Source organism: Piliocolobus tephrosceles, chromosome 5 (assembly GCF_002776525.5).
Source record: "Piliocolobus tephrosceles isolate RC106 chromosome 5, ASM277652v3, whole genome shotgun sequence".
NCBI lineage: Eukaryota > Metazoa > Chordata > Mammalia > Primates > Cercopithecidae > Piliocolobus > Piliocolobus tephrosceles.
In genome coordinates this window covers 24591663-24613820 of record NC_045438.1, presented here as the reverse complement: position 1 = coordinate 24613820, position 22158 = coordinate 24591663, and the positions used below count along the sequence as shown (strand labels likewise).

Sequence of the window (22158 nt, the reverse complement as noted above, 5' to 3'; positions counted from 1 at the left end):
CTACAAATAGTCTGTTCAGTAGCCTGAGAAGTTGTGACATAGTTTTTACACTTTCTGAAAAACATATTCAAATAAGCTGCTACAACATTGGTGCCAAAATATAATTTAAAATTTTGAAAGGAATCCCTAAAAAAGTAACATTATGTGGTGGTGGTTTGTATTATTGCGTACAAGAAATTTACAGTGAATATACTAATAGGGAAATAATTACAGATTAATAAATAGTTACAAAAAATGTATAGGGAAGTCCTGTGTTTCCTCCTAGTTTTCTCCCCATGTTGCATATCTTGCATAATTTTATTACAATATCAGAACCAGGAAATTGACACTGGTACAATCTTGAGAGCTTATTCAGATCTCACCAGTTTTTTTTTTTTTTTTTTCTTTTTCTGTTTTTTTGAGACAGAGTCTCACTCTATTGCCAAGGCTGGAGTGCAGTGACACAGTGTCAGCTCAATGCAGCCTCCATCTCCTGGGTTCAAGCAATTCTCCTGCTTCAGCTTCCCGAGTAACTGTGATTACAGGCGCCCACCACCATGCCCGGCTAGTTTTTATACTTTTAGTAGAGATGGGGTTTCACCACGTTGGCCAGGCTGGTCTCGAACTCCTGACCTCAGGTGATCGACCCGCCTCGGCCTCCCAAAGTGCTGGGATTACAGGCATGAGCCACTGTGCCCAGCCAGGTTTCACCAGTTTCACATACATTCATGCATGTTTTGTGTGTGTGTGTGTGTTTCTATGCAATGTTATCATATCTTGTATCACCACCACAATAAAATACAGAGCTATCACCATGAGGCTCCCGTAAGCTACTCCTTTAGAATCATACTGATCTTCCTCTTCACCACATCCCTATTCCTGGCAACCACTAATCTCCCATCTCTATGATTTCAAGAATGCTATATAAATTGAATCAAATGGTACCTTTTAGATTGGCTTTTTTCCCCACTCAGTATAATTCCCTTGAGATCTATTCAACTTATTACATGTATCAATCGTTCCTTCCCTTTTCAGATAATATTCCAAGGCATATCGATATACCACAGTTTGCTTAACCATTCACCCATTGAAGGGCATTTCAGTTGTCTCCAGTTTTGGGCTATTATGAATAAAGCTACTGCTATGAACATTCATTTGCAGGTTTTATGTGAACATAAGTTTTCATTTTTCTGGGATAAATGCCCAAGAGTACATTTGCTGAGTCATATGGTAAGTGCATATTTAGTTTTTTAAGAAACTGCCAAACTATTTTCTAGTGTGGCTATTCCATTTTATATTCCCTGTATATGTGATAAAAGATGGATTTTTAATCTATTAAATAAACTTAGTATAAAGATACATTTCTCTTATTATACTATAATTACTTGGTTACTTGAACTACACCAGACTAAGTTTGAAGGTCAGGGATCCTGTTTTGTTCAGTGTGGTGTCTTTGGTGTCTAACATAGTACCTGACATATATTAGATTCAATAAATGTTTATCAAATGAATGAATAGCTTAATAAACAAAAGAAGGACAGCTGACTCAGGTTGAGATCAAATTGAAAAATTATAAATAAATTATAATGATAGTTGAATATGAATTGGACACCATGATTTTTCTTCTAGCATTTTCAAATCAGAAATTGGCACTCTATAAGATGAATCATTTGTGGGCAAGTTAATAAAAACTAAATGTTAAATTATGTTGTTCCAAGGTTATTTTTGGCTGTACTTTGGTAACAGTAGAAGGTTGTAAACAATGTAAATGCCCAATGATATGGAACTGCTTTAGTAAGATATCTGTACAGTGGAATACCTACCCTGCAGTTGTCAAAAACAATGAGGAAACTCCATTTAAATAATGAACACCCTCTAAAGATATTAATTAAAAAATACAGAAAACCATGTAGAGTATGCTACTCTTTGTGTAAAAAAATTTAAAAAGGAAATTAAAGAAAAATAGATCTACGCACAAAGATGTTAATTCTTCCTGTTATAAAATACAGGCTGTACCTGGGTCATGTTGTGCTTGAAAGTAAAGAAGTGCTCAAAAATGTATAGGGACATTCCAAAACAACACAGGAGCCAGCTTGAATGGACTCCTTCTGGCTGAATTTGGGACAATGTAGGTTTTAAATGAATAATGACAGCAACAGAATATAACACACTGAATAAAAACTCACTAAAACAGAAAAAAGAATATGAGTCCGGGCCGATATGTAAAAATTAAATAAAGAATAAAAAGAGGGAGGAGAGGAGGAGAGGAAGGAAAGTTCTTTTCAGAAGAATGATAAAATTAAAATATCACCATTTTGCCATCACTGTAGCAATAATTGATTCAGACAAGGATCATCAGTGGATGCTAAACCCATTGGCTAAAAGTTTGCTGAGGAACAGAATGGTCTACAGTCTCAAAGTATCACTTCCACCATTGATATTTGCTTTTTCCAACATTTGCCAATTAATTACAATTATAAAAGGTAGTTTTGTGATGGAGAAATATGGCAGACATCTTAATCAAATGACCATACTTACTGTATTAGTTTCCTGTTGCTACCGTAAAAGTTGCCACTAAATTAGGGACTTAAAGCTACACAAATTTATTATCTTACAGTTCTGTAGTTCAGAAGCACAACATAAGTCTCACTGAGCTAAAATCAAGATGTTGGCAGAGCTGCTTTCTGTCTGGAAGCCTATGGGAGAAGAGGAACCGCCTGCATTCCTTGGCTTGTGGTTCTCCTTCCTCCCTTTTCAAAGGCAGCAATGGCCAAATGAGTCTTTTGCACATCACATCACTCTGTCCTGATGCCTCTGCCCTGCTTTTTCACTCATAAGAATGTTTGTGATGATTTGGGGCCCATCCAGGTAATCTAGGATAATCTCCTCCATCTCAAAATCTTAATCACATTTGCAAAGTTCCTTTTGCCATGTAAGGTGACATGTCAACATGTTCTGGGGATTAGGACAGTGACATCTCTGGGGTTGTGGGGTGAAGTGGACATGGTTCTGCCTACCACACTTACCCATTACAGGTAATGTGATACACTGGAATTATGTGCATTCTGATATAATGCACTGAGAAAGACACATCACTTAGGATAGTTGTCCTGCCAAAAGAAATATTTAAATTGGCGAACTTTCTGAAACTATTGTACTGTGCTATTCAAAAAGGTCAATGATGTAAAAGAAAAAAGTTTGGGGAAACTGTTCCAGATTAAAGGAGGGAGACTACGGACAGGTGACAACTAAATGCAAGGTATAATCCAAGAGTATATCCTAGATTAAAAGAAAAACTATAAACGAGATTATTAGGACAACTAGAAAATTTGATTATTGACCATATAATAAATGACAATGTGGAATTGAATTTCCTGAGATGATAATTATATTGATTGCTCTTAGTAGATGCATAATAAAGTGTTTAGTATGTATGATAAAGTATCATGCTGTCTGCAGCTAACCTCAAATGGTTCTGGAAAAAATAGAGAAAGCAAATATGAAAAATATTAATAATTGATGAATCTAGACCAGTACTGTAAGATAGAAATATAATGTAAGCACATGTATAATTTTAAATATCCTAGTAGCTACATTAAAAAAGTAAAAAGAAAGCAAAATTAATTTTAATATTTTATTTAACCCAATATATCCAATTATTCTCATTTAAAAATGTAATTAAAGTAAAAAGTATTAACGCGATATTTTACATTTCTTTTTTAAAATACTAATGCTTAAACGTGCAGTGTGGATCCAACATTTACAGAATATCTATTTATACTGGCTACATTTTAGTGCCTAATAGCCACAAGTTGCTGGAGCTGTAAATTGGAAGGCACTGGTCTAGATGAAGGGTATCGGTGTGTTCATTGTACTACAGTTGCAACTTTCTGTTGGTTTGATATGTTTCAAAACCAAAAGGTTGGAGGAAAATGAACTAGATACGTGTTGTATGTGCATAAATTATTTCTGGGAGATATAGAAGAAGCTGGTAACACTGGTTACTTCTAGGAAGAAGAAAGGAGTGAGTAGGAGAGTGGTTTTCACCATACCCTTTTGTACTTTGTGTAAAATATTGTGACTAAACCTATACAAATTTAAACTAATACCTGCTTAATCTTTTTATTCAAAACCCGATACTCTAATGCTAAGGTCTAGCAACCCCTTAATTAAGAGGTAAGAGCTCCACCTACTGAACTTGATCTAAGATTCCTTGGGATAGGAAAGAAGTGTCCCACTTAAAATACAATGAAGTGTAGAAATTTCTTCTGATGATTTTTCTTATTATCTTAATAACCCCCTTAAATCTTCCTGTTCTCATATTATTACATATTTTCGGATAAAGTATATCGATTTAAACTTCATCTCTGATTTGCTGGAAAAAAAAAAAGAAACCCGATTCAAGCACGGGCTCACCTAATTTTGTGGTAATGGATGATGACTGCAGCTCACAGTGGCGCCGGACGTTGTGAGCAAGTTCATTACAAATTTATGTCTTACTTAAGCCTCCTTCCACCTTGCAGCGGAGCAAAGTCTCTTGGGTTAGATTTCTTCAACTGTAACGGCTGGCATTTTCAAAGCTGAGTTATATCTTACTGCCCTCTGCATTTACTTTATGAGAGTTTCGGAATTAAGACTCTGCTGTAAGGTGTCTTGACTCCTTTGGTAATTGCATCATTTCCTGGCCGTGTCTAGTATATAATGCGGAGAAGTGAAGCAATTGCCCAGATAATAACACAGTTTGGAAAGTTGGATAATAAACACAGCGGGTTTGAAGGATTTGCCTGGAACCTTGGGCAGACGTCCTGATCCTTCACTAGGCATACCACCCACAGCTCTCCCAGCCTCGTTAGCCTGCGTATACCTAATAAATAAAATAGAACCGCGTGCTATGAGGCCACGTGGCCCTTCATCACCCACATTTGTAGAGCACGCGCTCTGTACCCAGGGCAGCGCGGGGTCGCTCCGGCTCTTCACCGAGAAACGCTCTCAGTTGGTGGCAGTCTATCGTTAGATTTAGTAAAATGTTTAGAGGGACTTAACATCCACGTGACAGAGAACGAAGGAAGACGGAGAGGGACAGAAGTTAGATTTGAAAGAGAGGCTAAAATGGTTAATAAAATAATAAAGCAAATTACAAGGCTCTGGACAGTACGCGTCCAGACAACACTTGTCTTGGTAAAGAGATTTCCATGTTACGTAAAAGAATGAGAATTTCCAGGATGTCTTTTCCAGCATGGCAGTCGGAAGAGGATTAGATTTGGAGGGTATAGGTGTTTTCCTTAAGGGGCCATCGGGGAGCTCGGCGGAAGGCGCCGAGAATTTGCTTCAATTTTCAGGAAATAGACTCAGTGCAAGAACAAAGTAGGTGTGGCTTAGACGCAATAACTCTACCTCCTACTGGTTAGAGGAACTAAATGCAGATTTTTAACACAGCAAGTATATTTAGAGAGAAATATCAAGTAAGTTCCCTGGTGGTCTAGTGGTTAGGATTCGGCGCTCTCACCGCCGCGGCCCGGGTTCGATTCCCGGTCAGGGAAGTAACGTTTTCTTTGATTTTTGAATCTCGCAAGCAACTTAGAAGTCGTGAGTTTTGTGTAGTTTTCATTTGTTGGTTGGGTTTTTTTATATAGTTTTTTTTTAATCATAAGTTTTATCTTTGATTTTTGAATCCTGCAAGCAACTTAAAAGTCATGAGTTCTGTGTAGTTTTCATTTGTTGGTTGGGTTTTTTTTTTTTTATAGTTTTTTTTAAATCATAAGTTTTATGTACTTTTCATTTGCTTGTTGGGGTTTTTTCATCATTAAAAATGGACTATTTTAAAATGTTATTTAAGGCTTAAAATACGCCATCTCTACAAGTAATGTAATTTATAATCAATCAAATAACATAAAGTTCTGTGATTCTAAAATTGTATTGTTCAGCTTTTAAAAATAATTTAGATATTTACAAGCAGTCAGTTAAGCCTTTGTTTAACCTTGATTTTGTTTGACTAATAAAAGAGGAAAATAGTTAATGAGGAATAATACGTATTCAGTGTCATCCTTAGAGTTCATTTTTAGTTTTTCTGTACATTCAGATTATGTACTTTGGAGATTATTTGCCTATATTGGAGCTATTTTTACTCTCATCTTTATAAATATGAGATCTTGTCTGAGATGTATGGTTGGCTAATTATTACATAGCTAGTTTATAGTGTTCTAATAACCTATTTATTTATTTATTTATTTATTTATTTATTTATTTTGCTAATTTCAAATTTTCTGTGACAGATTTACACAAATATGGTAATTGTCTTCCATCCAGAGTATCAATTGCCAGTATATAAATCATATAGCCCCCTCAAAAATGCACCTACTTATCATTAGTAACTCCCACATTCAGGGTAAAGTAGAATTCTGGGAGTTCCTCAAAGGAAAATATGGAAATGTTGGAGTCAAAAAAAGAAAAATGGTGTTATATAGACATTAACTTTTTTTTGATCCTGAAAGTTCTAAACCATCCTAACCTTTGCCAATTTTTGAGCTGTTGGATATATTTTTTTTTTTTGCCTTTTTTTTAAGGAGAAATTTCATCATAGCATAGAAACAGACTGAAAGCTTGATTGCAACTCAAATGGATTTGTTTTGCTTTCCTTTTAGTTGTGCTGAGACTGATTGGGAAGAGGAGAATGCTGAGTACTTAATGTTCCAGGAAGTCGATTGTGATAGGTGCCATGGGGTTAAGAAAAGATGTGATTCTTGGTGCTTAAGACTTTCACTTCATTGGACAATTAAGACAAAAATATGTTATTACCATTAACAAAAATAATTGGCACCATTCATTGATTATTTGCTATGTATCAGGTACTTCAAATAATCACAATATGCGGTAAAAGAAGGGAGAAGGAAGTGAACACTAGAATCAAAATAGAACTTTAAAACTGTTTTTCAAGCTGGATCTAAAGGTTAGAAGTATCTGGAATGCCTGAGAAAAGCAGAATGGGCATTTCTTCTAAGGGATCCAGTATGACCACGGTCTAGTATCTGCAAGGAAGAGGACAACTGCATCAGAATGGCTGTAGTAGGGAACCTGTGCTGAGGAACAGTGGAGATGAGGGCAGATAGGTGGCTGCAGCCAGATTATGGAGGACCTGAAGACAAATCAAGGAGTTACAAAGGGAACCCAAGAGGACTCGATGTCTGATAGGATACAAAGGATTAAGAATAGGGAGGAATCTGTTATGAAGCCGTGATTTGTTCTGTGTGGCTGGTAAAATTGGGGTGGCATTAAAAGTAATAGGAAGGTTGAGATGGAGAAACTGATGAAGAAGAGAAGGCAAGTTCAGTTTGAGCCCCCACAGAGGCGGCACAGCTAAATGGTGGTCAGAAATACAGAATGGGAATTTTGGTGATAATTAGGATTGAAGGAAGTGATTTTGGAGCCATTAATTTAAAAGTTTGAGAAGATTTGGGCACTTCCCAAAGAAAAAAACCTATAAAAAGGATAGAAGACCAAGGGAAAAACCCAGGAGAGTATACAGTAAAGGAGGAAGGGAAGAGGTAGAAAATGGTGAAAGAGTAGTCAGAAAGACAATAAAAGGATAAGAGAGCTTCAAGAAGGAAGTAGCAGTGAAGAAGATAGCATACTATAAAGAGATGAAGGAGAAAATGGAGGAGATTAAGCACGGTCAGATGGTAAGACAGTGACCAGTGACCGTTAGGTACAGAACAGACTGGTGGAGCCCATACCACAGTAAGGAAATCTGTCCAGGAGGTTATTGCCAGAAACATGATTCAAGGTGCTGAGGGACTAATGTGAGAGATAACAAACTTATTTATGACCTACATGCTGCAGAAGGCAAATATAGTGAAGAAAAAGAGATCTTATGAAAATAAAGAAATACTGTTATTCCAGAGCCAGAGACTGTGAATTAACCCTAACTGTGCCAATATCAGCTGCATTATCTGGGTTAAGGACCCAGCTCTCTGAGCCTCTGGATCTGAACGAGTACAAGAGAGATACTAACCTGCATGCATCCATGCCTACTTCACAGAGTTATTGTCATTCATTCATCAATTTAGCAAACACTTATGTAATTCTTACTCCATGCCAGTCATCTTTGTATGCACAGGTATAGAAAAATGAGCAAGACTGTTTCTATGACAGTTGAATAGGAATCAAAGGAGAAAATCGTTAAGGTTTTGATCATGGACTATTAATTTTAAAAAGGGTGCTGTTTGAGACTGGGGACAATAGAGGAAGCCATGTTGCATTTAGATTTGGACTGAAGAGAGGTCACTCAAGTGAAGCTGTCTTGTACATGGGTTGATATTTTTTACTAATGATGATAGATTTGAAGGAGATCCAGCTCTGCAGTGAGAATTGAAGCTTCAATAGTTGAAATGCTTGCCAAGAGATTGGTGCAGCAAAAAAAAAAAAAAAAAAAAAAAAAAAAGAAAGAAAAAAAAAGGGCCAAGGTTTGCAGGCTTGACTTTGGCTGGAGAGGACATACGAGGAAAGTTTGAAGGATGAGAGTCAGGAAAAGTCAGGTTAATAAAGACAAAAGCAAATACAGTCTGGAGATTGCTGTGTAGTCATTAATAGAATCCAGCATATGTCATTTGTTTGATTAATTTTTAATGTTTTTAGTGGATTTTTTTATGTTTTAGTTACTATCTTCCTTGTTGTGCTTTACTTATTCTATTGTTATTTTTAGTCAAGAATGAAATTATTTCAAAGTGGTATTGTTATTTAGACACAGCAATAGACTACATCACCTACACACACAGCTCAAAGTTGCTGCTTTGTAGAGCCAGAATATTGTGCACAATTCTGTGCTTGTGAAGAAGGGGAAAATGCTGAAGTATTAGTTGCAGAAATATTCCACGTGTGAACAGGTGCTTCAAAAGTAAAGGAATGGGAATTATTTAACCTGCACAAAAGAAAACAAAAGTTATTGCTGTATATCAAAAATATTTTCTCCTGGACTTGTCCAATTATTTTGTTTTAAATACAAAATTGTCATTCATCTAGAGTTGGACTACTACAGTGAATGATGATTTGGGCTGAGGCATACTGAAAGAGTAACCAGGAGTGTGGAAGGAGGAAAGGAAGGATTTTACCAGCATCTAGTACGGTGCTTTACATATGATTAGTATTGAATGAACAAAGGAATTATTAAACCAAGAAGTAGACTTCTAGGACTTCACTTGAAAACAATTACATGCAGGCTGAGCCCATCATAATGCTATTCTTATATGAATGATAGCTCTACATTTCTGCTGAGAGAAGAGCAACTGGAAATAGAGTTAAACTGAGTTATTGTGAATAATGTCTGACTTTTATTGAGTTATTTTAGATACTGAACACCGAATTGGGTCCTTTGTCCATACCAATCAAGTCAATCTTTATAATAATTATTCTTGTATTGTGTGGCTTAGAAAACATAGGTTCAGAAAGTTTATGTAAATCTATCTAAAGTCACACAAGTATGTGGAAGAATCAGAATTCCAATCAGGATGTGCCCAGCCTGAATCTTAAATTCTTTAATATTCCCCCATTACAACAAATTGTCTGGTGGCACTATGGAGAGTCTTCTTTAGAGAGATCATTACAAATAGGGTGGTTTATGGGGAGTTTTTGCATAGAAGCAAAGAAAAATCATATGATATTGCAAGTTATTTTTAAAATGTATAATTGAATTCTATGCATTACCAGGTTTGGTGAAAATTAATCTAGTAGCTGCTTATTAGGCGTTAGCAGACTTGATAGAAAGAAGTGGGAAATTTTTATTAGTAAGTTTAACGACAAATACAAGTGTACTCGCCCTTATGAATAGGCTTGTTTATATGTGACAATGGTTTATTCTTTAGTACAATTTTTACCTATTTTAAAATAATCTTTGCCACATATCCATGTTGATTATTATTTTATTGACTTAAAAATGGTTCCTTTCTTTTTTATCTTCTTACTTTAATGAGTAGACTATAGAAAAATATTTTTCCACGAGTTAAAAAAAAACAAATTTAAATCTAGACTACGAATCTACTTGATCAATTACCTTTTCTTCTGCTTATTATAGCCTCTGAATTTCTATAGTGTATATAGGACTTTATATAGTGTGCTATTGTTTTGTGTAAATTGTGCTTCTGTAAATTCTCTGAGACCAGAGTTCACAACTTTTATTACTTTGTGTTAAAGTAGTAATCATATAATTGGTGCTCAAAAATTTTTCCTGTTTTTTAGTCTACATTTGATCGCTGAAGGCAACAAAATTATAGACAAGCCAAGAGCTCCACAGCAGAGAGCAGGGTCTATGTTGTATTCATTTTTGTATCCTCCAGGCTGTGATAGTACTTGGCATATAGTAGCAATTCAAATGACTCTTGCATGAAGAAATGAAAGAGTAAGGCAAAAGACTGAAACTGGAACTTTTCAGAAGAAACAAGGGTGACCAATAAATCTTTGAAAACAGAATCAACCTCTTTTCGTGATCAGGGAAATGCAAACTAAAACAAAAGAGATACTGTTTACACCCGTCAAAGAGGCAAAATGGAAAAATCTGGCAATATCAACTGTTGCCAAGAATATAGAACAATGGAACGTCTTATACACTAATGGTGGGAGTATAAATTGGCATAATAAAATAAATTGGAAAACATTTGATATTATCTAAATTTGGAGATTCCCATACCTGGCAATTCAACCTCTGGGAAATCCCCGCATGTGTGCACCAGATGTGTACAAGAATGTTCACAGCAGCACCATTCATAATAGACCCAAATTGGAAGCAAGCTGATTGTCTATCAAGAGTAAAGTAGGTAAATATATTGTGGTATAGTCATACAATGAAATACTACAGAGTAGTAAAAAAAAAAAAAAAAATGGATTGCATCTCCTCTTATCAACATGATGAATTCCAGGAAAATAATGTTTAACTTAATAAGCAAGTCAAATACAGTATAATCCCATATTATATGAAGTTTTAAAATGCTAAATTAAATATATTGTTCATTGATAGACATATAGATGATAAACCATAAATAAAAATAAAATAGTGGGGAATGGGGAATGGAGAAGATGGAGAAAAGAAAAAGTACACAAAGGACTTTCAAAGTACTAGTGGTGCTAGGTGCTAAGTGCTAAGTTGGGTGGTGGGTACAAAAGTATTGATTCTCATTTGATTATTTATACATTTATATATTATATAATACAGCATTATATAAATGTTATGCTATTCTATATATAATATATAATATGATTTATGTATACTATATATGCTATTCTATATATAATATATAGAATAGGATAACTTATATAGCATTATATATATATAGACAGAAATGTAGAGCTGTCATTCATATAAGAACAGCATTATGATGGGCTCAGCCTGCATGTAATTGTTTTCAAGTGAAGTCCTAGAAGTCTACTTCTTGGTTTAATTGATAAATATATATTATATATTTGTATATTATATATAGAATAGCATAACATATATAATGCTATATGTTATATATAATGTTATAATATGCTATTCTATATGTTATATTATATATTATATAGAGAGAATAGCATATATGTAATGCTATTCTATATTAATTCAATATTGAATTAAAATGAACAATAAAGGCCGGGCACGGTGGCTCCAGCCTGTAATCCCAGCACTTTGGGAGGCCGAGACGGGCGGATCACGAGGTCAGGAGATCGAGACCATCCTGGCTAACACGGTGAAAACCCGTCTCTACTAAAAAAAATACAAAAAACTAGCCGGGCAAGGTGGCGGGCGCCTGTAGTCCCAGCTACTCCGGAGGCTGAGGCAGGAGAATGGTGTAAACCCGGGAGGCGGAGCTTGCAGTGAGCTGAGATCGGGCCACTGCACTCCAGCCTGGGAGACAGAGCCAAACTCCGTCTCAAAAAAAAAAAAATAAAATAAAATAAAAAATAAAAATAAATAAAAATAAATGATAGGTAATGTTTGGGCCAACTCTTTGGGGTTATGGCATGTAAGTGATATTTACTTAAGCAAACTTCCTTCCACTCCGCTCCATTGTCATACTTTATAATGGTGCTTTTTCTGAAGTAAAAGTTCCAGGTTGAACTTTCTGAAGTTGTTCTGAAAGCAGGTTGAAAATGGTAAATGTGAAAGTAAACCACAAGGTGGCATCCTGGCCTCATGTGTCTCCTTCTGATTCTTTAATAAAGTAATCCCACTTTTGAAATGTTGAGGATTTTTTTTTTCGTTTAGTTTCTTTCTTCTTGTTATCAATGTGCTTTATTTTACTTGTATATATACTGTGCTGTCAGATTAAAGACTGGGGAAAGCCATTCAAATAAATTCAATGCAGCAGGTATGCTGGTTCAGCATGTGACGTTCATTCATTCATTCTTCATTCCTTCACTCATGCATTCATGTATTCATTCATTTAACCAATATCCAAAAATATTTGTTGAGCCTCTTTTCTATATCAAATAGACGCAGGGCAAAGAGGTCCCGGAGACTCAATGATAAGCAGAAACATAGTCACTTTTATTTGCTTTGAGTGTGGTGGCAAAGATAAACAGTAATCATACAATGCCAAATTTAAATTGTGACCGACAAAGTCTGTGAGGAAGAAAGGAGAAATAATTGGTTCATGTAATTCTACAGTGAGGTTTTGAACCAGTTGGAGATGCCAGAGGAGTGATCCATTTGTTGAGATCTGAAAGATGAAGATGAGTTACCTAGGTAAGAAAGAGAGAAACGAACATTCACGCAGAAAGAACATGTGCAAGGCCTTGTAGTAGGAGGGAGCAAGGAGAATACCAGAGGCTGAAAGAAAGCCAGGAGGGCTGGTTGGCAAAGCAGAGGTATCAGAGAGAGGTGAAGAGAGGCCTAGGAAGTAGGCAGGGGATGGATCTTGCATGGCCTTGTAGTGAGGTGAAGGATTTTGTCTTCACTCTAAGAGCATTAAGGAGCCACAGCAAGGAGGATGAAGTAGCAGCTCAAAACCCATGCCCAGTCACGGGTGGTTCAGTAGTTTTATGAGTACTGTATATATGAAAGATCCTGCACTGAGTATTAGTGGCCCAACTCTGTTCACTTTTGTGTGATTCACTTTTAGATAATGAGGGACATCACTTGAAAACAGTAATGCAATTTTAATCTCAGCCATGCTCACCGGATTAAAGATTTTTCTTTTAAAGAAACATGACCCCATTGTATTTATTTTGAATCAGACTAAAAATCATTGCTTTTGAAGACAGGAAACACAAAGTGTGCTATCTTAACAAACAGATAGACCTATTTAGCTCATCCACAACAAAATAAAAACTCCTGGCACCTAAAAATATAAAAGATATAAAAGAAAATGTTTGTTTGCTTTATGGTCAGTTTGTCTCAGAAAGAATCATGTACTCAAAATTAGGAGACCTGGATCATGTCACTGTGGGAAAGATGATCTGACTTGGCTGTGCCTCCATTTTTCTCATCTGAAAAATGAAGCATGGTCTAGTTTATGTTCTTCTAACTCTGAACTTCTGCAAATCTGTGAATATATTCATAAAAATCAGTATGTACACGTTATTCATTTAATGTAAAGAGAATGGATATTGAGGGAGTACCTTGGTATATATTCGAATGAAAGTGTCTGAGTGGGAAAGCAGAAGTTGTGTATAAGACAAATGAGGCCAGGCGCGGTGGCTCATTCCTGTAATCCCAGCACTTTGGGAGGCCGAGGCAGGTGGATCACCTGAGATCAGGAGTTCAAGAGCAGCCTGGCCAACACAGCAAAACCCTATCTCTACTAAAAAGACAAACAATTAGCCGGGCATGGTGGCAGGTGCCTGTAATCCCCGCTATCGGGAGCCTGCGGAAGGAGAATTGCTTGAACCTGGGAGGTGGAGGTTGCAGTCAGCTGAGATCATACCACTGGACTCCAGCCTGGGCTACAGAGCAAGACTCTGAATCAGAAAAAAAAAAAAAAAAAAAAAAAAAAAAGACCAAATGAGACTTAATGTGGATATTAAAACACCTTTAATAAACTAAATTTGAATAAACTGCACTACCATTTATTGATAATATACTATGTGTCGGGTCTTATGAACATTATCTCAGGTGATCCTCAGAAAATCCTTATGAGATAGCTTTCTTTTGTAAAATTCTATTTTATGGCTGGGTATGGGGGCTTATGCCTGTAATCCTAACGGTTTGGGAGGCAGAAACGGTAGGATCATTTGAGCCCAGGAGTTCAAGACCAGCCTGGGCAACACAGCAAGACCCCCCCCTCCTAAAAAAAAAAAAATCACCAGGCATGGTGACCCACACCTGTAGTCCCAGCTGCTAGGGAGGCTCAGGTCGGATGATTGCCTGAGCCTGGGAGGTCAGTACTGCAGTGAGCTGTGATCGTGCCACTGCATTCCAGCCTGGGTGACAGAGCAAGACCCTGTCTCAAAACAAAACAAAACTATTTTACTAATGATAAAAACAAAGCTTAGTAATTTGTCTAAAGTTCAGTAATTTGTCCAAAGTTGCATAGCCATTAAATCTCAAGATGCATCAGGTCTGTCTGATTTCAAAACCTGTTCCTCTAGTCTTTATACTTATTATACTTTTTGAAGAGTTGAGATATTTTATAATGACTTATAAATATCAAATAGAGATAAATTCACTAGAATTATAAATATGGAGTTCAAGTTGTTCATAAGTGGTTTATAAGTATTTATAAGTGGTCTGAGGAATTAGCACCAAGAATTTTAAGAAGCTCCTATATCTTAAACAACATTGCTTAGAAAACTTGATTTAAGTAATTAAACATGCATTTTCCTAGATATGGCTATGAAGTTGCTGTATTATTAAGCAAACAACTTCCTTGTTAATGTCTTTACTGTATCAGTAGAAAACACACACAATTTTTTTTTTTTTTTTTGAGATGGAGTCTTGCTCTGTTGCCCAGGTTGGAGTGTGGTGGCGCAATCTCAATTCACTGCAACCTCCACCTCCCAGATTCAAGCGATTATCCTGCCTCAGCCTCCCAACTAGCTGAGACTACAGGCGCCTGCCACCATGCCTGGCTAATTTTTGTACTTTTAGTAGAGATGGGGTTTCACCGTGTTAGCCAGGATGGTCTCAAACTCCTGACCTTGTGATCTGTCCACCTCGGCCTCCCTAAGTGCTAGGAATACAGGCGTGAGCCACTGTGCCCAGCCAGAATTTCAACTCTTATACTATACATTTAAGCATAACAAACAAATAACTTTCACCACTTGTCTCACTGTGTCATATCCTAAAGACTAACCATTTGTGAACTTTGTTTCTTCTTTTGTCCAAGCTCCTGATATCCAGAGCAAAGGGATTGTCTTGTCTGCTGCATCTTGGTGTTTGGAGAAGTGGCTAAATGCATTTATGTTGAATTATTGTTCCTGTGTTGTTTTGACTGTGGCTCCCACTCTTGGGAATCCTTGGGGTTTGAGGATCACATCAAAAAAGTATCTCTGGTATGAGAAATGGTCAGTGTGGCCAGATAATTCATGGGTTGAGCGCTGAGACTCGTTTCCCATGATCATCTTGGTCAGGAGGCACTTGGTGTTTTAAGCCTGTTTTCTTGATGCAACACATATGCCTTAAATCTGTTAATGATTTAGTAGTGATGGACTTATGAATATATTTTACATGGGCCCAACGGCCTCTCAAGCTTCCTTCCAAGTATCAGTAAAAGATATGTGTTACCACAGGCAAGGCTTGTCCACTGAGCTTGGCCATACCCTCACCTCCCTTAGCTGATGGGTCACCAGCTTGCACAGGTCTTTTCGGTTTTTGTTTTTGAGATGGAATCTCCCTCTGTCACCCAGGCTGGAGCACAGTGGCACCATCATAGCTCATTGCAGGCTTGAACCCCTGACTCAAATGATCCTCCTGCCTCAGCCTCCCATGTACTTGGAACCACAGGCACATGTGTGTGCCTGGCTTGCACATGAGTTTTCATGATGTTACCACACCCAACCATTTATACTATGTTACGCTTATCTTTTCATTGTCAAAACCATAAAATAAATCTAACAGTGGCTGCTTGTAAGATCAAAATGTGACTGGCTTAGTTCTCATTTAAGAGTGGCTTGTGCCTGTGACAGAAATGTGTTATCATTGAGAGTCAAATATGGTCTATGTGCCTCTGTGTTTTGCCCTCATGACTGCAAACACATCTCTGTCAACTTGCCAGGTCCCCAGAGAAACCAATTTGATGCAGCTGTGCTGGGACAGACTGGTTAGGACAGGGAAAGAAGCCAGTCATTCCTGGCGTAGGGGAAAGTCCACCCAAACAGAGCTATGTAAAGCTCAGGTCACATTGTTTTGGTGAAAAAAAAAAAAAAAATCTTTAGGTTCTCTGCAATTAAGAAAAAAGGTTAAAAAAGAAGTGCTGAAAGACCTAGGAAGGTAAATCCTGTTCAGCTTGATAGCTTATAACCAGGAAAGGAGGGGTTAACTCAACTAAGATATTCACTTGTGTTCAGAGTCGTAATTTATCACTACACTTATACAAGTAAAACATTATGAATAATAGCCATTCTTTGCAAAATACTTTTTCTTCCGCATGAGAAAATGTGACTTTGTTTTCATTGTAATGAAAACACAAGACTTACAATGCAAACTTGATACAAGAAACTTTAGAGTTAAATGCCAAGGTTATTCAACCTCTTTCTACCCCTTAAAAAAAGCTTATAATACATTCTGTTACACCCATGTCACACTTCATATGCATGAATCTCTTCTTTTCCACACACTAACAGAACGACAACAGAGGTCAAGAAAACCAAATATTTAGTTTACAGAAGGCTAAGAACTTAGAGGCATATAAAAACGTCTCGGCATAAGATTTTTGAAAAATTATACACATATTAACTGTTAACTGCTATCAAAAACATTCTTTAACTATAGGCCGAAGAGTTAGGTCAGTTAAAAGGCCCTTTCTGATAATGAGAATTATTAAATAATTATTAATGGGTTACTGGACAGGTCTTCATAAGTCAAATGAAGAATTTTGTTTTATGGCAAATGGACCTATGGAGTATAAACATTCAGAATAATCCAGCATTCTCCCTAAACAACAACAACAACAATAACAATTTCTTATCTTTTAGATCCAATGGAAGATTGGAAATGACTTTTTTTTTTTCAAATTCAATTTGCTTAGCACTTTAATACTTCACCATTTTGCCACCTTTGTCAACCACTTTAAGTGAGATTATAGAATTTTCTTTGGTAACCTTTAAAGAGTAAGTTCATAGATTAAGAAAAGATAGGTGTGACTTGATTGAAAGTTGAGTCAAAACTAGAGAACTGCCAAAATAATTTTCCTTTTATGTTGCATTATAAAGTGGAGTTATTCCTTTTTTCATCCTTTCATATATTAAAATAGTGAGATGGAGTGGTTTTACGATAATACTACAGCTGGATTTACTGTCATTCTTTAGTCCAAACTGATCCTAGGTAGGCTGAAATCCTGGGGGAGTCTGAATAATTCTGAGACCAAAAAAGCAATGTCAAAAGTCACAGCCTAGAGGTCAAAAGTATGAATTTAAGTATCAGTTTTCAGATAGTTTAACTCATAGCTCAACCTGCTAGGAATGGCCTTGGACAATTAAGCTTTATTCTCCAGTTCCTAATATGTAAGTAAATAAACTATTATTTACTCTACAGGACAGTTATGAGGCTTAAATGAAGAAACAGATTTCAAACACTTAGCATGGGGCTTAGTACAGATAACAACTGACCAGTATTAGCAGTTAGTATCATAATTGATTTTCTTTTTCAGACCTGCACCTTACAGCAGGTACTGGTTCCAACAGTCAGAGCAGATTCCCTGACCACTTCCTTTCCTTTCAAGTTAGAAGTGAGGGAGCCATGGGAAAAAGCACCACCTGGTGCCTACAGACCCATTTCCCGTCTGCCTCTGGCCCCTCACGCAAGATTGTCTACGTAAGCTCAGGGGCTTTTCTTCTTCGTAAGTCTCCCAACCAAGTTCAAAGACTTAGCCTTCCAAATAATATGAACTACAGTCACAGTTTATGATGTCATGTTTGCTGCAATGCTTTGTTGTAGTTGCTGAAATATTCACAGCCTCAGTCAGTGCTTAGATCTTAAAAGAATTATAAGGGGAAGTCAAACTCCATTCTTCAGTAAAATGCAGCAGAACAACTAGAAGCAGTCCCATTGGGCAATAAAAAGTTTAAAAAATGCATCTATTTTTAGACTATTAGGCTTTCAAAGTCAATCAGGATTCTTTGATTTGACTAGGACTCTATCCTATTGAGACATTCTAAATGTAAGCTAAAACAGCCACATTTTAATCTATGTACAACTCTAGCAATGAATTTCTAAAATAGCATTGGAGTACAATGCTATGTTACTGTATTGCCTGAAATCTGAGATGCATTGAAATTTCTTTTTTTACATTCTAGTAATTAGGGAGTTTTATGGTCAATGTGTAAAGTTATGCTGTAGTGGTTCTTTTTCTTTAAAAACTGATCTTCAACCAATAGTGTATCTCGCAACTAATGGAGTCTTAGACTCATGGAAACACGGAATTCTAAAATCATATTGTTTTCTCATGATGTTACCTAAGGTGATTAGTCTGACTTTGTGATAACTTAAAGATTAGCAAAGTAACAATTTGAATATATAAGAAAGATAATCCAAAAGGCTTCATTATGTTGATAATACATATGCACAGGTGCATAGGAGAGCCATCTCTCTAGTTAATATTTGAACTTTTCCCTAGCTGCTTGGGAGGCTGAGGTGGGAGGATCACCTGAGCCCGGGAGGTTCAGGCTGCAGTGAGCCATGATCACACCACTGTACTGCAGCCTGGGTGACACAGGGAGACTCTGTCTCAAAAATACATATATATATATATATATTTTTTTTTTCAACTTTTAATGTTTCAACATCACTCTTTTAAAGTTCTTTCATGTTTCTTCAAAAATGCAATATCATATTTGTGGTAGTAAAATATCCAAAGAAGAGCAAAAACCTCCTCCCCCTAGCTCCCAGAATCTCCTTTTGTCACTCTTACTGCACCTCCTTCTTCTGAGAATCCCTGTGAATAGCTAGGGTGGCAGTCATACCTATCATTGTCAGTCTATAGGATTGTACTTTGATGTGCCACTATACGCCATGCAAAACTCAACATATACGGTGCAATGCTGGGCACACAGCAGTTATTAAAAAACATAGCTTCTGGCTCACTGATGTGAACTTTAAACAAAACTTCTAGTTAGTCATGCACATAGCTTTAAACAGTTGGGAAAACACAAATTTCTAAAAGTGTTCCCTTTTTCCTTTTATCCTGTTAAAAATCCTTTGAGTTAATTTTGGGACTTTTACACAAATAAAAGCAACCATCAATAAATCAAACCCTGAAAATTCTTTTTCCCTAAAACAACTTTAAAGGGTATGACTCTTTTTCTATTTTGGTAGCAAACATGAAAATTACCACATCTGAAGGTGGAATACCACCTTCACAGAACACTTGGATGAGGGATGGCAACCTCCGATGGTCAGGTTGATATAAACAGTGATATGTGATGCTAAAAGTCAATCATATGAAACATTGATCATAATTAACTTGAAATGATTGAATTACTGACAATGATTATCTTTAGGAACACTTTCTTATTCACTATGTTGCAAGTTCGTTTGCAAATACTTAAGTCAGTGGAATTGAAAAATAATAATCTGGCTGGGCATGAAGGCTCATGCCTATAATCCCAGCACTTTGGGAGGCTGAAGCGGGAGGATGAATTGAGCACAGGAGGTCAAGAGCAGCCCAAGCAATATAGTAGGGCCCTGTCTCTACGAAAAATACAAAAATTAGCCGAGTGTGCTGGTGCATGCCTTTGGTCCCAGCTACTTGGGAGGCTGAGGTGGGAGGATCACCTGCACCTGGGAGGTCGAGGCTGCAGTGAGTTATGATCACACCACTGCATTTCAGCCTGGGTGACAGAGTGAGCAGAGACCCTGTCTCAAAAAAGACAAAAAGAGAAAGAAAAGAAAAAAAGAAAAATAGTAATATATATATAACCTGTAATACAAAATGTAAGAAAAATAAAAGGAAAAGAAAGGGAGGGAAGGAAGAAGGAAAGGAATTTATCTTAAAAATATTTAATTCAAATAAATTTTAAATTCCTGATCTCTAAGTTTACATTTCAAAAAAGGAAAAGTTCTCTGAATGCTGACATTAACAATAGGCATACATTCAGGTTGTAGATCTTAAAGCAAAAATTATATGGCCGTTGTCCACAAATCATGATTATAAACACCTAAGACAATGAAATCAATTTTCTTATTTGCTATCTTATTCTATTAGAGCCAACTGAAAATATAAGAACCACAAGGCTTATAGACACGATAAACAAGGTGATTTGCTTTTGCCTCCCCCTGACCTTTTCATTACCCATTTACAGACAGAAATTAAACTGTTTGCTTGATTTTTTCAAAACCAGAATACTATAAAAGCCCTCCTACTTTTTCCTTTGAACAAATTGATAAGCATAATAAAAATCACTTTCATTCTTTTCATGTTGTTTGGCCCAATAGCTTCAGGAACTCTATGATGGTTTATTTAGGCCTCACTGAAGCAGAGGCAATACCCATAAAACTTCCACAGCAACAAACAAAATTGTCATTGAAGCACAAGGGATTTATCATTAGGATGTATGCACATACCTATCATGTATGTATGTGACATCTTTAAAACACTCTACAAATCTTTTTGAATTGCAACATGTATGACATGTTCTAGCTTATTATCCTATATTTGGTATACCATTTGGAAGTCTTGAATTTGCACTTTCCCAAGAACTGTAGTTAAAAGGCAGAGGAAACTGATTATTTCTTGCCTCCAAGTATCTTACCTGCCTATGCTTAGTTTACAAGCTCAGATAAATGTTATTTTCAGGCAAGCTGTGAATTATATCAAATGATTTTGAAAGACATAAAGAAAAGCCATAGCTTGGATTGTTAGTAAATAAAGACCTCTCTTGAAATTCATGTCGACTTTCCACATAGAAAGTGGAAGGAAACTTTTCTGCAAAGCAACTCATCCACATAAAAAATAGTCAAAAAGGATTTCATTTAATTAGTGATATGTAAAGACTCTTGCATAGAAAAAGGTTACAAAGTAATGCAAAAAGACTAGGTACAGTAATTTTAAAACAAATATTTAAAAGTATAATTTTGCATAATGTTTAACATTCTCGTTTATTGCTTTCTCCACACAGTAGAGAAATGAAGTGCATAATACATGTTGTGTCTCTTATCTTTTAAACATAAACTCTCACATGCTTGATTTCAGCGTAAGAGATTATTTTGTCATTAAACGAAATCGAAAAAACAAAACCACAACCCCATTACATAGCACTAGTTTAGGCATGGGCAAAAATAACTTATGTACATCCCATTGCATACATTCATCTTGCTTTGGGATCAAATGCAATCACTAACTTGACAAAGAGCTTTAAAAATTGTAGCTTTTCTCTTCCCAGTGCTCCCTCCTTGCTTCATCACCTCCAGAAATGTAACTTCTCCCAAAGGGTGACAAGAATAGATGTTGCATTATTAGGAGAAAATGAAGAGGATAAATATATAAAAATAGTCCAAATGAAACTGAATAAATTAAACCAAACTCCTACAAACTGGAGTTTTCAAGTTGGCATGAATTAAATAGCCTCTGGTGGGCACATGGTAGACAACTGCTCATAGGTGCACTATATAAATGTAAGGTTTATATAAAGAAGCACCATATTTTGAGCCATTGAAAAAAAAAAGTGCCTGGGGGCTTGCAGGCAGAGCAGAAATGCTTATTAATCTGAGAATTGATGAAATAATTGCTTATACCAATGCACTGCTAAATGTCACCTCTTGGCATGTCTGTACAGAGAAGGCAAACTAAGATAAAACTAGATCTTTCAACTTGAAAATTATTTTCAGCAGTCATTTTGACCAATAAAACCTGTTAGTTTCAGCAGAATACTCTTTCTGGCACGGTATTAAAATGTCTGCAGCGTATTGCAAGACTTCTGTGCCTTTCCTTTCTTAACCTATCCTCCACACTCGTCTTTTCTTGTGCAATGTTATATATCCAGAAGAAAACTTCCTAAGCTCAGGCACTTATGAAACATGACTCTCTCACTCTCTCTCTCTATATTTCCCATCTAGTCTCAAGA

The 22158-nt window shown here is 36.4% G+C and overlaps 1 non-coding gene across 1 annotated transcript; it reads left to right on the top strand.

Moving 5' to 3' along the window:
• Positions 1-5447: 5447 nt before the first annotated feature.
• Positions 5448-5519, top strand: TRNAE-CUC. The gene has a single exon. It is a non-coding gene; the product is annotated as a tRNA-Glu (tRNA).
• Positions 5520-22158: the final 16639 nt, after the last annotated feature.